The sequence below is a fragment of the Hirundo rustica genome, chromosome Z (genome assembly GCF_015227805.2).
Source record: "Hirundo rustica isolate bHirRus1 chromosome Z, bHirRus1.pri.v3, whole genome shotgun sequence".
Lineage (NCBI taxonomy): Eukaryota > Metazoa > Chordata > Aves > Passeriformes > Hirundinidae > Hirundo > Hirundo rustica.
Genome location: NC_053488.1, coordinates 59,556,893 through 59,573,175, shown reverse-complemented (window position 1 = coordinate 59,573,175; position 16,283 = coordinate 59,556,893). Strand labels below are relative to the sequence as shown.

At 41.6% G+C, this 16,283-nt stretch overlaps 2 long non-coding RNA genes across 2 annotated transcripts; one reads left to right on the top strand and one right to left on the bottom strand.

Annotated features, from left to right (window-relative positions):
* Window positions 1–6,975: 6,975 nt before the first annotated feature.
* Window positions 6,976–14,923, top strand: LOC120766009 (uncharacterized). Its single transcript, XR_005704551.2, has 3 exons — window positions 6,976–7,191; window positions 14,612–14,721; window positions 14,814–14,923. It is a non-coding gene; the product is annotated as an uncharacterized LOC120766009 (long non-coding RNA).
* On the bottom strand, window positions 7,442–9,966 carry LOC120766010 (uncharacterized). The gene is made up of 3 exons (XR_005704552.1): window positions 9,935–9,966; window positions 8,135–8,200; window positions 7,442–7,565 (listed from the first exon to the last, which is right to left on the bottom strand). It is a non-coding gene; the product is annotated as an uncharacterized LOC120766010 (long non-coding RNA).
* Window positions 14,924–16,283: the final 1,360 nt, after the last annotated feature.

Sequence of the window (16,283 nt, the reverse complement as noted above, 5' to 3'; positions counted from 1 at the left end):
ATGGCTGGGCTGTTACTATTGTTCTGTGAAGGTTACTCTGATTCATTTCCATGTCTTCCTTATCTTGGATAATTTGTGGTTTTTATCTGGGTCTCATAGCAGGAATATGGTGAAGAGGGTCTTCCTTGCCACTAAAATGGTGACAGACTGTGGTAACTCTTTTCCGTGTGATTTCACTGCATCAGCTATACTGTTGAAATTGGAGAAAGAAATTGGTATACTTATTATAAATGTGCTTGATACATTTTAAACTAGGATACTGAGGACAGTTCAACATAGTTTGGTCATGAAAAAACTAAGGTGCTAGTCATTTCCTCTCTCTAACTGCTCCCCTTTCTCTCTACATGATCAAAGTGGTCTTTGCTGTTCATTAACATGGCATTTGGAGGAATCCTGATTATAAGGACTCTAAGAGGTAAACTTACTTCTTTGTAAGAGTAGAAGCTGGAATGTGTCTTTTTCTCCTTAGATCTGAAATTGATGGAAAAGTGGGAGAAAATCTGTACTAAAATGTTCAGCTTCTCAGTGTTCTCATTGCACAAGGTACTCTCATTTGGCATAAACTGGATTTTGTGGACTTGGTGCCTTTGTCTATCCTTCAGCTTTTTTTTTTTTTTTTTTTTTTTTTTTTTTTTTTAATTATCTTCATGCTGTCAAATAACCTGTATGAAGCATTGTGTAATGAAAAAATAGATAAAAGTTTTTGTATTGATCTTGCCCTGAAGTGGCTCTGCGGTTGTTCTGCAGTCTCCTGGAGCATTCTCAGTGGCCTGTGGGGCAACTGGGATGTATCTATTGACTGGCTAAGGGAACCATAAAAGTTTGGGGTTGGTTCACATCTACTGGTGGAGAGAAGCTGCTGAGTAACAGAGGTAGAACAAAATAGTATCTCTGAATTTGGAAGATCATAAGGACCTCCTTGCTTTAATTTCAGGTGAGGATAAGTACAGCTTGGAGCTAAGATCCAGATTCAAGCTGGAGAGATGCGGAGTTTCACAGTTCCTACTTCTTGGGTTCATTAAAATAGACGTCTCTAGCTTTCTCTTACGTATCTGTAGTCTATGAATCCTGCTCCAGCTGGGCTTTTATACTCTGTTTGGATGGATTGCAGGGAATTAGTAACAAATACAGAAGGGGTGAATCTGGCTGATCCCTGCTTCTTAAATTTAGAGGAAAAGAATTCAGCTGTCTACCCTTTGGTGGTGGTCTGAGGCCTAAATGAAGTGTAATGTGAAAAGTGGCCTATCACGGCAGGCAAAACAAATAGACCTTGAGAAGTGTGGTGAACACTTAGAGAATATCTGCTAAATGTTCCTCAGGATTGTATCAGGTGTAGAAAAGGGTACGTATGCCAGATCCCACTGGGGAGTAATGCCTGGGACCTAGTCCAAATAATTGGATCCTGGCAGTTTCTTGTGAGGGATATTTTCTGTGATATCTCTCCTATATGTGATGGAGCTCCTTGATATGGAGGATGTTTGTGAATATAAAAAGTTTTTAGAAGCACCTTTTGGTAATTTTATAGAAGTAAAGAAACAGCTTGTACTGAGAACAACACATAGATTGGCTGTGAAGCTTGGTTGTTAGGTAGTTACAAAGTAGAAGTCATATAGATAAGATGTGTAATGTTGAAACTCAGCAAAGCAGGACCTAGGTATTTGTGAAAAATCAATAAAGCAGAACTTTGTGGCTTGAATCCAGCAAAATCAAGCTCCTCACCTTTGACAAGAACAAAATGACCTGAAAAATAGCCAACCCCCCCCTGCGCCTGCCCAAAAGCGAAGATCAGCCTGAGGGAGACGTCTGCCTTCCTCCCAAGACCCCAACTCACGACCACCGGGAGGCGTGACAGCTAATTAGAATACACAGCAAAAGAAGGTGGGGAATGGGTGGATGGGAAGGTCTGGGTTTGTGGGATCAATGTGTATTTAAACTTGGACCTTGCATTGAACAGGTACACACGATTTGGAGGAGATATCCCCCTGTGTGGAAATAAAACATACTGGCTTTACAATTTCTAATTTTAAAGTCCTTATTCTACGCTTCATCCTGGGATGCACGGCGGCTTACCCGTGTGCTGGTCCTCAGCACGTGAGAAGGCTCTGTCTGGGAGACGACACTCAGATCCTTCTCGCTCTTCCCAGGGCCTGGCGGAGGCATGCTGCTGATGTTCTCCTCCAGGAGGGGCAATGGCAGCTCTGGGTCCTGCTTGCCCGAGGGAGCTGTCACAGGCCGGCTGTGTGCCTGGCCCTGTGTGGCTGCTGGCTGCTGGCTGGGCCTCTGGATCCCGGTGGACACCAGAGAGGAGACTCGCACGGGAATACGGCTCCTGTACATGGTGTTTCCATCACGGGATGAGGTGCGGTGCGGTGCAGCCGCCAAGCTGCGACAGCTTGTGGTTGTGTCCTGCCCACCATGGCTGACCCAACAGCTGGGGATCGCGTTCTCCTCCATTAGCATCTCTGTGGTCCTCTCCTGCAAGACTGGTTCAGGAGATTCCCGAAAATGAGAGGAGGAAAACTTGAGAAAGGACTTATGTTGGTGTGTCCATGGTGAAACCACCCCGTCGTGAATCCCCTCTTAAAGGCAGGGAAGCATCCAAGACTTATAAATGCTCATGATCACAAGGAACAGCAAGGCACAGGGTCTGCAAAAACTCGCCAAGTTTTATTAGTAACTTACACACGTGGCATGGAAATTGCTATGTTAGGCCCTAGCCTACCCTAAATACGTATGGCAGAGAGTTTGGGGGAATGGGCTAAGGTCAAAGGGAAAGGAGAAAAGCTGATTTCAAGAGAGACTGGGAAAAAGGAAAGAAAAAGAGAGAACGAGAGACTACTAAATTACACACCTGGCACAATGGAAATTGCTATGTTATGCCTTAGCTTAGCCTACACATACATGGCAGAGGGTTTGGGAGAAATGGGCACGGTGAAAGAGAAGGCTGTCAAGAAGAGGTGAATTCAAGAGAGGGAGGGAGACAGAAAGGAAAAGGGAGGAAAAGGGACCAGCAGTCTGGGTTCCAGGATCACTCCTCATGGTAGGATGTCACTCCTGGTTCCACCATTGATCCAGCTGATGGGATGTCCTTCTTGGTTCAAGCATCGATGCAGACGATGCAATGTCAGTCCTGGTTCCAATGTTCATCCGGTGATGGGCTGTCAGTTGTGGTTCCATCATTGATGCAGATGATGGGATGTCTGTGGTCCTGGGAACACTGCCCAGGATTCAGGGGGTCTTTTTCAAGGAATGCGTTTCCCTGGCCTAAAGACAGGTTTCTTGCTTCCTATGCCAATGAGTTGTCATGCATGGTTCTTTTAGACATGTCCGGAAGGGGTGAGAGGCTCTTGCGTGGTCGTGACTCTGCCCTAGAGTTCACGCTCACTTCTGGGCTTCATTCCTGCCCTTTTGCTGTACTGGGTTGTGTTGATCTCCAGGGACCAGAACAAGGACATTTGTCCCGGAGAAGTGGCGTCCTACCTCCTCATGGCCCCTCTTCAGTCACAACTTGTTCTTTCCCATGTCCGGTTGTTACCACCAGTGCTGGGTTTCTCCCAACTGCTCCTGCATGTTTTTAGCAGGAGTCCTTGGCTGACTCCACAGTCATGCGGCTGTCGGTGTCTGAGATACATACACTGGAGACTTCTCTTCTGGGGCTGCCCACCTGTGTTGCTCCCGTGGGATGCTGAGCAGGCTCTGGGCCAGCCAGTATCTCCGGGGCCCGGCCCGGTGCTGGCAGTGGGGCACTAATCCTCAGGCCGTCCTCCCATGCAGGGACAGCAGCACAGCCTGCTCAGAGCCCGCAGTGCCCGCCTGAAGCGGGAGGGACATTGGCTGTGGGCAGCCTGAGCCCTGCTGAGGCCATGGGCTTACTTTGGCTGTGCGAGTCCTCCCCTGGCTCCTAGGTAAAGGCTTCTGCCTTTTAATGGTTGGGCGCATCTTACGCAGGAGTACTGGCCCTTTGCTCTCTGCCCTTTTTTGCCTGGGCATGCTGTGTCGTCTTCTCCCTTTAGAGCAGTTTTTATCACCTCCTGCTCAGCACAGGTTTTGGACTCAGTAATTTTTTTCTTGCTACAGCTGTTGGTTGAGATTCCCTCTTGTATCTGTATTAAATGTAATTGAAAGTTCAGAATGGGGCCTGGAACTGAACATTTTTGGCAGGAAAGGCGTGAATATGATCCTTTTATGTACTTCTAAACAGTTGAATTCGGGAGAATATGCTTCAACAAGCATTTAAAGAGTCAAATCATTTATGAATATGCTGAAATTAAGTTCTTGACAAGGAACTATTTTTTTGAGGTGATTCTTCCTTGCTTAAACTTATTGCACGGTTGTTTCGTTGCCTGAATACTTTCCTTCTTTTGGTACAGATTTGTGCGGCTCCTCAATGTCAGTTATAGCTGTGTTCATTGTTTGAACAAGCTGAAATCTCCAGGTATGTCCACTTTGGAAAAGCATCATAGGGAACATCTCAGTGTGGCTGGCTTTTAAATGTGTGCTATCTTTCACTTACATTTAGCTCAACAGAGCAATGACATTTAATTTTACAAATCTCTGAACACATCTTCAGAAATTTGGTATGTTTTCTTTCTTGTTGTTTTTAAATATTTAGAAAATATATACTGAGTTTGTCTTTATTTTGTATTTCTGCCTTATAGAATACTCCAAAGGTGAACAGAGTATAACTGGAGTGGTGGTATGGTCTCCCAGAAAGAAACACTTTAATAGCGATTCCAATAGTAAGTGATTTGTTTCGGAGAAGCTTATCTATGAGATAATGAGACCTCCATCTTGATTCTTAGGTAGCTCAGACCCACCCCCCCCAAAAAAAAAAAAATCAAAGCAACATATCCATTGTACCATATGAGATGCTGGTAAATATGGGGTTAGATAATTTGGGCTAAAAAGATAACTTTTCTTACCCAAATAATATTGTTACTTAATTCTTAATCAATTAGTCAGCCTCTAAAAATCTTCCTACACTACTTTAGAGTGTCCTATTTAATCTTCCTTAGAAACTGTTTCCAATGTAAATATCAAAAGGATTTTTCCTCACCAAAATGTTCTTTTTTTCTTCCCATCAGCCTTCTATTTTCAGGTTCTAATCGACTTTCTGGAAGCTCCTGTAAACACACATGATCACTAGGTGGTGATGTCCTGCAAAAGAAAAGCTTAAAATGTGGGAACTACAGATTAATGAAGAGAGGATGAAAAATACTAGAAAATGTAGAAATTACAATTTTTTAGTTATTGTAGTTTTTTTCTTTACAGTTTTGCAAAATTTGTAAGCTCTGGGTAAAAATGTGCCTCTTTTCTGGTTGATTTCTTTCAAACTGACAAAATATTTGTTATGGACCTTAACTTGAGTAGTGGCCTTGGACATGAATAATTACATCTTCCATCACCAGGCAGTTAACACTACTGCTGTAAAGATCTTGGGAAGGTTGGTGGCACCTGATATTGCATTTTCAAATCTGAAGTTTAAAAATATACCTGGAGTCGATATATGGGAGTAAATAAGGTGCTGAGGTCGACGTGTAGTTATGAGACATTTCTGCTTTTATAAATGTATTTGCTTTTTATGTATTCTTAATCTATAAGGAGGTACAAAAGTGTTCCTTAAAACCAGGATGATTCTCCCTTAAATAACAGGATAATTGTTGCTTATATCACAGGCAATAGTTTGCTGGGTACTGGAACTTTCAAAATAATTTTCATAATTTTGAAACAGATGTTAAAACCTCTTCATTTTTTTCCCCCAGATACCCAATTTCTTGTTATCTCCAAAAATTTTGACCAGAAGGGTAGAATCTGCCTTTCCAAAGTATAAAAGAAATCTTGGACGTTACCTCTGTATTAAGAAATTGAAAAGATGTATTTGCTTCTTTTCACTCTGGCAGTTGCTGCTTGCAATTTATGTTATGAAACTTGCAAGAACACAGGGCACCTGTATGTTAAAATAAGAATTCAGTCCTATCTTCCTCTTGGCATATGCTTTTCTGTAGCATGACTCTCCTTTTCCAGCAAATACAAATACTTCCTTTAGAGTGCCTACCATTCTTACTCCTGCAAAGTTACTTATCTTTGCAATCTCCTTAGTGTAGATTAAGAAGGAGCAGAAACACACTGGAAGCTATGAAATAATACAAGAATCTTCTGGCTAGTCATCCTTGCTCTTGTGGCTTACCAAGAATTTTAATCTACGAGCACAATGTTTTGGACTGGATGGGCAGGCACAAGGGAAAAGAAATAGTCTCCTGAGTCCACAGCAACCTGTTTAGGAGTTCCTACATGTCTTTTGAGAATTGTGCATGTGTGAAATGGTAAACCAAAATTTTCCACCCAGTTCCTATTCCTCTCAATTGTGTTCCAAAACTAGTTTCTGAGGTCTCATAAAGTAAAAATTAAAATTAAAATAAAATAAAAATAAAATAAAATAATAATTTTTTAAAAAAGTAAAGTTTAGTTTTCCTCCCCTGGCTCTTCCTTTAAAAAAATTCTTTCTAAGGAAACATTTTTAGGGGCAGTGAACAACAAATACCCAAAGAACTTATGGCTGCCCACCAACCTCAAAAGCAACCCAGTCAGTTATGAAATGCAGCTGACAGAGGAGGGGGAGGGAAAGGCATTGGGACAGGTAGGTGCAAAAATCTTTTCTGTGTCTAGTGATGTCTGTGAGGTTTGTGGGGTAAAAAATAAAAGAAGGCATTTTTATACCTGTCCTGGGGTGACTGTGTATCCCCAATCGTCTGTTGGGTGCAGGGGGGAGGGCAAGCGCTGTTTGTTTTTCCCCAGGAAAACTCTGCTCATCGGAGTGACCTTGAAGCGGGGGAGTTGGAACACGGCAAGACAAAAGAAGCTCTGTTGTTTTTTTGTCCCCAGCAGTTAGTTAGTTTAGTGCTAGCTTAGTTAGACGCTGTAGAATAGCTGAAGATTTTTACTTTTTTTTTCCTTTTTCTTTTCTTCCCTTTTTTTCCTTCCTTTTTCCTTTTTTGCCCTCTCCTCGGAACTATTCCAACCCCTCTGGACTAAGGACCTGGGGGAAGCACCAGGGGCCTGCACAGGGGACCCACCCCACCAAGACCAGCCCTGCACATCTCCTTTTCTCCCAACGTCAGCGGAGACGGAGCGGTGGAGCACAGTGATGACCCTCAAGAGGAGACTTTCACTTTTCAAGTTTGTTATCCCTCCGTAAGCGGCACGAAGCTCTTGTCATTGGGTATTGTGCTGGGAGTGCTTTGCCTGTTTAATAAACAGGGTTTTTCCACTTCTCTCTGAGAAGTCTTTTCCTGAACCGGTTGGGGGAGGGGAGGGGAGGGGGGCCCTGTGGGAGGATTTCTCCCAAAATCTGCCTGAAACCACCACAATACCAGCAGAGTAAATGTCTGGTGCCAATGCAACTCATTCTGACAAAGAAGTCAATGCAGTTTATTTCCGTTGTGGCAGCAGTAACAAGCTGTGTCAGCATAGGCAGTCTTGCCGTGTAAGCTGTATCAGTCCTGTGGGGGTTCATTAACTTTATCTGCTGTAGGCCAGGCCTTTTAGAGGAGCTTCTTGCTTAATTACTGGCAACAGAAAAAAATGAGAGAGACATTAGTGACTTCAAATTTTCATCTGATTGATAAGTTCTACATTCATCCCTTTGAAATACTGTGACTATTCCAGCATTGCTGTGGATACTGATGACACACCCTGATATGAAGGTGGCTTTTAGGTAAAAATCAAAGCACACTATGATAGCTTGCTTTCTTGCTTTTTCACAGAAGAAAACATGTACACTGTGAGCAGTTCCACAGCTCTTACTGCCCCATCTAAAAGCTTTTGTCTGTTTTATGCCATGTCTAATCACATTGCAAAAGAAAGATTTTTCTGGAGTGGAAAATACTAGGATTCTATTACTGATCATATCATGAAGACAAGAGTGCTGTTAGAAAGGCAAAGCCACTCCAACTCTGTAATACTGAAATCTTGAGAAACTGCTGGACAAGCAACAGGATGCTGTGGAATTAAATTAGGAGACTACTATAAAGATGCCTCTGTTTATTACACATATTTTTAATTTCATGGTCTCTTTTTGGGGCCAAGTGCAAAGCTGCATCCAACAGGATAGGAGGAAGCTTGTCCATCAGCTTACCTGGGTTTATCAGATCCAGCAGATGAGTCCTTAGCATTGTTGCTGAGAGGAGCATTTAGCAGGAGCCTGTGGTTATCAAGAACATTTTTTCATTTAAGCAGAAATATTTAATCGGAAAGGGAAGCAGTGTATTCTAGCACATTCCCTTTGCAATGAAACATTTTTCAATCCATAGGCTGCTGGCATTTAGTCCTTTGAAAAGCTAATAACCTTTGAAATGTCCTCATTCATACAGAAAATCTGTTATATTATCTGGAAAAAAAAAATAGGTTTTCAGCTATGCTTTCCACATTAAATATTAGGATTTGGGTGAGAAAATAAGATTCATATTTATATTTGGAAATGGTGTTTCCATTGTAAATGTCTCAATTCTGTAATAACATTTGAGTTTTACAGATTTTTAATGCTGTCACTTAGGAACTCTGCAGACCCTACATCTGGAAAAAATGCACATCATCTGTAATCATGATAATCTTTTAGGTTAATTTTGTTTACTCTTGACAGGAAGCCAAAATTTAATATATTTAATTATGCCACACTTTTTCTTTTATTGTTAAGCATTAGGAAAAAAGCCACAATTTAAACTTTGAGGCTCCTGCTTGTACCCTCAGTAAAGTAGCTCTGCTTCCCTTGCAGGAAATCATGGTAGATCTCAGTAATAGCAATATTCTTTTGGTTATATTGCAAAGTAATAAAATGCTGAAGCCTGTTAACTCTGTTGGTGACGCATTCAGAATGGCATCCATTCTTTCAACGTTTAACTGATCCTACTTTTGGGTAAAAGGAGATTTTGGGCATTTAGTTAACTTCTGAAACTGGAAACAGCCATCAGCTCTAATGCCACGGTTGCCAGGGTTGTGCACAGGCAACTGCTTCTGCCTCAGTATTTTCAGACAATACTGGGTAAAATTACCGCCAAAAATCAGTCACAAAGTGCTTTTTCTCCTGCTGTGTGAATAGTGGAATTAGGATAACAGTTACTGGAATTAGGATAACAGCTATTTTACTCAGTTTTTCTAATTTGGAAGATTTTCATTAATGAAGGGCCCTAGAGATGTCAGTGTATTTAAGCCATTCTGGGTATGCCAATCCCAACCCCACCAAAGCTGTGGGGAGCCTGTGTGTGCAGGTGGTTCTGGAACACCTGGCTGCATAAAGCAGACCCGTGCCTACAGGAGAGCTCCCTGGCTGCAGCAGAAGAGTGAAATTGGCATCAAGTCCTTTAACTTATCAAAACCCACAAATACAACAAGGGGGTAGCACAAACTGACAGGGAACAGAAGCCTTGTATTACAGTTTACAGCAGGCAGATTTTGCATTTGAGAGGGGCACTTTGGGTTCAGGACGGATACACCTCTTAATTTTATGCCTTTTTGTGTAATCGTGATCAGATGGTAGTACCTCTCTGTCCTTTGATACTTCAGAACTTTGAATGCGTGATAGAAAGATAAAGAGTTCTGCACATCAAAAACTGTCTGTTGTCTACTGTGTTCTGCACAGTTAATCAAGGTAAATAATAGGGGAGTTTTAAGGATTATGGCCATCTGGATATATAGCAAAAATAAATGGAGAAGGATTAAGGTCACTCAGCTGTAATAAGATAGTGTTTTGTAAGTTAGGTTTTTTTGGGTTTTTGTTTCTTTTTTAATAAGCTGTGCTGGTTTGAAGGTAAACCAACAGGAGAAGTTAGCCTCACACAAATACCTTGCAAGAGATTTTAAGTCAAAGTTACAGTTTAATAGAAAGATGACAATAAATGCAATGAATACAGAAAACTGGCTTAAAACTGCAGAGTACTACCTGGCCCCTGTTAGTCAGGGTGGCGGTCTCAGTCCAGTTACGAAGTAGTTGCAGTGCCATTGAGAGATGATTGCAGTCTTGTCAAAAGAGGTGGTCCTGTGGAAAGTCTGGTCCCCCTCCAGATGTCCAGTGGCGGTGGTGTCTTCTGTCCCAGATCATATACAGGCAGTAATGTTCGGTACCTCCCCCAGGGCAGGCATTTTCACAACAGAATGATGTAATCCTGTGAGTCATAGGATATTTGGGGAGACCTTGGTGGCCCATGGGCAGAGATGATTCCCCTTAGGCTGTGTGTATTTATCATGTGAAGACAAAGAGAGCACTCACTACATCCAGCTCATATGTGGGATGTGCATGGGACAGCTGCTGCAAATGGCCCACTATTAACAGTTCATCAGTAATAATATAGATGGGTGTGGAATACATACTTTGGCTACATCCATATTGGTACTCTTTCTCCTGTAACCACAACATAAGGTAATAAAGCATTTTACAAGGAGAAAGTGGTATTGGTTAGATCATGGAGTGCATCTCACATTTTCACCCTCATTTCATTGAGGAAAAAGACTTCTAACTTTGTTTTCTTTAGCTGTGAGTGCAAGCCCTGCATTACCCTCTGGCCAGCAGCCAAGAGTTAAGGTAGGTGACAGTGAAGGCCTTTTCATCAGGAAACCTATGTCCTGTCTGCATAGCAACAAGTGTTGTGGAGAAAAATGTGAATAAATCTGGAGCAATGCGGGGCTTTTTCCCTAAAATGTCCAAAATCTCTACATACTGTAGAATAAATTTTATTGGAGGTCTGGAACAGAGAGAAGCACTCAAGTATTTTGTGCATATTATTATCAAATGGAAAAATTGCTGTTGCCCTGCCTTCCATAACTGTGCCACATAAGATAGCAGAGCTTTTGCTTTCTGATACTAACAGGGCATTGATGTTAGGGAGGCTTCTTTCCACACTGAATTGCTTCTCTGGAGGTGCTGTTTTGCAGTTAGAGGTGGTGCCTGTGATACTGTAGTGATCAAACCCGTACTGACTGTACACCCTATCCCTTCCATCTAGTGCTTTACCTCCATGAGGCTGGCCAGAGTCTGTTCCAGACTAAACTGTAGCGAAGCAGCTCTTGCAAGATGCTGTCTTGTATAGAGGTGCTGCTTGCAAACAAAAACATTGACCAGGATCTGGATTAGTTTACTGTTTTACAAAGTAGATTAAATAATCCAGAACAACTTTTATGAATTAGCAAAGTTCAGTTAGTAGTGTTGCTTAATCTCTCCCTCTTGGCTCTTGTAGATGAGACTAGCAGATTTTGTTTGTGTTTTGCTTCAGTTAATTTTCGAAACATTGATTATTTCTGTGTTCTTCAATTTACATATTGCCAACAACAAAAATAAACAATTGCAGGAAATTGCGTTTTATTGTTTGGTATGGGTACCAAATAAAATCAATCTCCTTTTGTAATATCTAGTGACTGTTACTGAGTTTTACTTTGGGAGTCTCAAAAGCTCCATCTCAATGGGTTGTGAGCTATCTGTGGTGTGGGTTCTGCTTGCTGTTCATCGGTTATTACCAAAGCTGAGTCACATTCCCTTTGTGTCCAATGCTTTAACCTTGTGACTTAAAAGTAAAATTTGGACTCAAGCAGTAAAAATATGGAAGTGTAATTGAACATATCCAGGCAGTGCTAGTCTGTTTAGTATTCAATGGATGGTGACAGCTTTTGACATTCTCATTTTGTTAGTATAAATTTCTTTCCTTACTTCCCTGCTAACTGTTAGTGATCTGAAGGTTCCCAGCTGAGTGTTTCCCCATTTCCCCAGTCCAAATCTCACTAGCGAGGAATCCACAAAGCTGTGTGCCTGCAACAGACTTTAGTGAATTTTGCCATAAGGAGTAGAAAATAAAAGAAAATTAAGGATTTGTTTCCCTCTGTTTGTATGCACCAAGATATGGGACACATTTTCACCATCTTCTCAAGGGAACAGGAAGGGAAAAAAAGACAACAGAGCTTGCCTTGTTGTAGTTGTGGAACTACAGCTAGTGCAGCAGGATGGGAGTTGAAAGGTGGCTCCTGAAACATGCTTGTGATTTCTTCGAGACTCCATAGATGTTAAGGTTACCGGCACATGCTCTTTCCCCACCTTGGCAGGACTGACCCAAATGTCAGTTTTTTGTGGAAGCAAATAGACAGAAAAGGGCAGGAAAAGGAAAAGGCCAGGACAGGGATATGTGCTGGAGAGAAAGAGAAGGTAAAGATCTGGCTGCTGCAGGAATTCACAGGGGAATTTTTATGCGAGGTGTTTGAGAGTGAGGATGGTAGGCTTATGGCCACCGGCATTCTTGTAACCTGAAAACCTTTTATGTTTAATAACTGGAGACTTTTAAATTTTCACAACGCAGGTGGATACTTTTGTGACACATAAATACCTATTCAAGACTTTTAAATTTTCACAACGCAGGTGGATACTTTTGTGACACATAAATACCTATTCAAAACATAAGCTTTCATAAGCTTTCAGCTTCACTGGGACTTCCAGCCCTTTTTGATACCAACAGGCAAATTTGCAAAGTGAGAGCACAGGCCCCAGCAATTCTCTGTTCCCCTCGTGGAGAAGGACTTAGAAGCAAGGCAACTGACAGGGTGAGAAGAGAGTGTCAGGACATCAGATTGCTTTTTCTGATGCTGGCTCTTTGAGGCTGATTCCAACAAAGTGATTATTTATGTATGTCAGCAGCATGTTTGGCACTTCTTCTCATGGTACCTCAGGAGGTGCAAGTCATAATAAATGTGAGTGACAGAATTGCATTTTGAAAGAAGCCAGAAATATTTTGCAGGGGTGCCAGGAAACATTTTTTCAAATAGAAGATACATTTTCTGTGGGAGAGTGAAAATACTTTAGTATTTAGGATAATAAATTATCTTCATATTTTAATGCATTGCTTGACAACCAGTCTTTCCACTCAGCTTGAAAATTTTTCAGAGGAATCAAAATAATCTTCTAAGTACTCATTTATTCATGAGCCTCTCACTTGGGTGATTCCCTCTGCCACTCCCCTGCTTTAGGTCTGTTCAAGGTTTTATATTGCAGTGAACAGCATCACCAAGAAACAGACAACTGATAAGAGGTAGCCTGGGAACCCTGTGCCCACTGGTTTTCATTTTGCTGCATTATGTACTTGTAGGTGTAACTATTTTCAGCAAAAAAAATTCCCCAAAAATCCTTCCCATGGAAACACCAGGCAGTGATGAGGAAATGACCTTTTATTTTCTAGAGAATTTAATCTCAGTTTCTCATTTGATTTTTGATCCTCTCTAACAACAGGGGTGTTTCGTGTGTGTGTATGTGGTGGTGAAGTGGTGGAGGATTTTTTGGAAGCTACTTGCGGCAATAGAAATTCTGCTTGAGAGAGCAATATGGAAATAAACTGCTTTAAATGCAGCGCACATACAAAACATCGTCTCCCTGCCAATGGAAAACCCCCACCAGCTCTCAAGAGAGCCCTGCTCTGATCAGTCTGAGTAGATTATTCCTACAACTTTAATAATTCAAACTCCCTGTCTGCCTTACAGGGAGTTTTCCTCCCTCCTGGAAGACACATGATGCTGACTTGGGAGATCCCCAGTCTGCTGCTTGTATTTTTGGTGATAGGTTTGTTCTTAACACTATCTTCTTAAGGAAAAAAATAAAAAAAAATCTTTTTATTTTTAGCCAGAAAATCTGTATGGAATCTAAGAGATTTACATGGACTTTCTCTTTACAGTTACTTGGGAATTTTCCCCCCAAGTAATAGGAAAAATTCAAGGTTAAATATTTCACTTATGCTAACCGTAGAACACGAAACAAAATCACAGTTAGCCTGCTTCACTGACTTGGTACTCTGATACTCTTGGTATCCTAATACCCCTTGTGTGCCCGAAGTATTTTCTTGATACAAGATTTGATGCTAGGGTACTAATAAAGAAATAAATGAAAACCTGATTCCATGCCCTGCATATCCACTATGCAATTTGCTGAGTTTGCTCTGTGTGTGTTCCTCTGGTGGTATTGGCAATACTTTGCTGAGTTTATTGCTGCAAGGTTTTAGCTCTGAAAACCATAGTACTAATGGTGAAATCCCAGGAAGCTCTGCAATCTGTGGCCTCTGCCCTTCCATTGGGATGAGTCTCCCCAGCCTGGCTGAGATGAGTGAGGTCAGCCAATGTGTCTGCGAGAAGCAGCCATTAGTCATGGCCACAGCACCCTTCCCTCCAGAAGGGAATTAAGTCTGACAAATACGGTCAAAGTATGAAAAAAGGCGGTAGTAGAGGTGGTGGAGGAGCTCTTCATCCATCAAACTGATTTTGGTAGATCAGTGTCCTGCTGGAACTGCCATAGAGGGAGAGGTTTTCCAGGCTTGAGCACAGCATTGGCACACTGCTTCCTGGTGCAGTCCATGCAAGCTTGGTGTGGGCTGCTTCCACTGGAGAGGTGGCTGAAAATGCACAACACCTGAACGTTAACAGTGGGGCCTGAATATGTGGGGCAGGAGTGAGCAACTGCATTCTGTGCTCACATGGATTTTCTCCACCCGCCTCGCTCACAGAGCAGCAGCAGAGCAGTTCAGCTTGCAAAGCACCTCGGATGGTGGGGTGGGGAAATGGGGTCAGCCAAGGTCTGAGCAGGGACTTGTTTCTGCAGGTTCTCACGCTTCTGTGTGCTGTCCTGCATCTGCAATGCTCTCTCATGCCAGTCGGGGCTCTGATACAGCATCCTCCTAACTGCACACCCTTGAAAATTTTCCACCTGGGGTGAGTACAGCAGTGAGGTGAATTCAGAGCAATGAATTGCTTTTCTTAGTTGCTTTTCACTTACACAATGGGAGTGATACTCATACCTGCAGGTGACCATGGACCAGTGCAGTGGCTGAAAGCTGCTTAAACAGTGTGACAGAGGACATTCCAGAAATGAGGACATCTATCTTCATCCTCTTTGCGGAGCCAACCTGCCAACGGGGTCAAACAGTGTACCAGTAAGTGCAGTACAACAAAAGGAGAACTGGGTTTGTTCCTTTTCTTTTCTCTCTTTTCTTTCTCATCCAGGTGTGGGTTTTTTGTTTTGTTTTGTTTTGTGGGGTTTTTTTTGGTGTTTTTTGTTTGTTTGTTTGTTTGTTTTGTTTTGTTTTGTTTTGTTTTCCTTCCTGTAAAACCTTATTTCTGCTCCTAAGACTGCACTTCTTAGGCGTCAAGCACTCACTTTCCTTTCTGTCAAAGGGTGAAGAGGATCAACCCCCAGCTTTTATACCAGTTACTTTTGCACTCAATGAGTGGTAAAAGCAAGATATTTATATTTCAAAAAGCTATTAGCACAAAATGTAAATACGGCTGACTGTCAAATTCACTTCTGTTGCTATGCACAGATTTTGATTCAAGGTTATGCAGCTCCAAATGCTTCACTGAAAGAAGTTATATTTTTAGTTGTTTCAACTCCTTGTTTGCACACAGCTGTTGCGTTCATTGATCCAATTTTTTAAACGTACGTTTTCTGCAATAGCTGTCTATTTGATTTCTTCTTGGCAATGACACAATACAAAGGTTTGGTTGCCATACAAAGGAGAATTTCCAATTTCCAATAGCAACATTGCTTAAGCACAGAAATTCGTTTAGTAAGACAGATTTATTGGACCAGTACGGAATCAGTTGACATAATGTATAACCCACAGTTTGGTATTGCCTTCTGCCCTCTCAGTTTTACCAATATTAAGTAGATTAGCTTGACCATGCAATAAGTTGTGCCTGCAATTTCCTCTTTTATGGGGAGGTTAAATGAAACACAACAGAGCAGTTGTGCTGACTCTGCACATAGAGCGTATTTGTCTGGACAAAACAGAAGTCTTTTATTTTCCAGGCCTGTACCCTACTCCAATGATGATACTCTTTTTTTGACACCAGTTATTTTACATGCTGTAAGTTTTCAATTTATATTTCCAGTTAAGTATATTACTGACCAGTATAATACTAATTAAAAAGTAACTGGGTTATGGCAGACTGTTTTCACTTGAAGTGTTCTGCTTTCTCTTAATAAAATATTTATGATTACGTTTTTCTTTATTTAGTACTCTTTTGGTCTTATTTCTCCAAAGCAGAATGTCCCCTTAATTTTCATATCTCCTGTCAGAAGAGACAATACACTGCTATGAGTAAAAAATGTTAGCTAAGAATCCAAATGGTAGAGAAAAGTAAAAGACTTTATTGAGTTTTGAAAAACACACAAAAGACAGTAGAAGACGAGATACAAGGGGATACAAATATTCAAGATAAGATTATAAGGGCAGCTATTTCTGTAGTGCTCAGTAGTTTTTCCTTGGTATAGT